This window comes from Lytechinus variegatus, chromosome 1 (assembly GCF_018143015.1).
Source record: "Lytechinus variegatus isolate NC3 chromosome 1, Lvar_3.0, whole genome shotgun sequence".
In the NCBI taxonomy this organism is placed as follows: domain Eukaryota; kingdom Metazoa; phylum Echinodermata; class Echinoidea; order Temnopleuroida; family Toxopneustidae; genus Lytechinus; species Lytechinus variegatus.
In genome coordinates, this window is record NC_054740.1 from 19,104,327 (window position 1) to 19,105,421 (window position 1,095).

At 34.2% G+C, this 1,095-nt stretch overlaps 1 non-coding gene across 1 annotated transcript; it reads right to left on the reverse strand.

Annotated features, from left to right (window-relative positions):
• Positions 1 to 526: 526 nt before the first annotated feature.
• Positions 527 to 599, reverse strand: TRNAR-CCU. The gene has a single exon. It is a non-coding gene; the product is annotated as a tRNA-Arg (tRNA).
• Positions 600 to 1,095: the final 496 nt, after the last annotated feature.

Sequence of the window (1,095 nt, forward strand, 5' to 3'; positions counted from 1 at the left end):
CTGCGTTAGATATTATTAAAAAAATATTTTCACTGCCATACCGCATGTATGAATTTCGATTGAAGTGAATGAATACTAGTACGGTAATAAGGATTGGGTAAGGATTACTACAAAACAAAAAACTTATACCAGTACTCGCCTTTGGAAAATCATGGATCTGCCCCTGATTTTGATGACATGACTGGTGACTCATCTTAAGTGAATTAAAAAAAGATTTTAAAAAATATTGGAAAGGCAAAAAAAAAAAATTGATATCAATTGGTTTTGAATTTTCCAAATTTATTCAACCAATCACTAATGTTGTATGGTGTCAATATTTATGGCAAGTGATGGCATTTGAAAAGTAAAAATATTCATAAATCAATTCAAAAAAAAAAAAAGGGGGACACTAGATCTATAGATAATCAAGATATTGTAGAATTTTTTTTTAAGTATTAGGAAGAAAGATTGGCAGCCAAGAGATTAAATCGTGCTTTCAACATAGTGCCAGCAGCTATTCTTTAAAAAAAAAAAAAAAAAAAAAAAACACCTCCGGTGGGACTCGAACCCACAATCCCCGGTTTAGGAGACCGATGCCTTATCCATTAGGCCACGGAGGCGCACGCGCTCTACGATGGGCTGTTTAACATATTAGTATGCAATTGATGTTGTCGGATCGCCGCGCGTTACTGTGTTCCGAGATTCCGATCATAGAGATGTATAACAAAAATACAATGGTAACCTCTCGAAACAATCAAAATTGGCCTTAGATAATGGGTGCATTTCGGATTTCTCGGGGGGTGTTAGGGTCAATTTTCCCTAGGAAGCTCTACAGCGCAATATATAGAAATAGTTTTGCGCTATATAAATGCATATTATCCGAGATATATTATCATTATTATTATTAGCACTGCATATTACCATTTCTATTAATATTATGATGCATATATTTTACCCCCCCCCCAAAAAAAAAATGCTATCCATTATTTTAATTCTTTAAATTCGTTTTAGTTGCGTTTCTCACGGTTACTTTTCATAAGATCTCTTCCCCTTATATCCTGGATAAATTTTATCTGAGGATACGGGGATACAGTCATGTGTATTTAACCCGTGCAT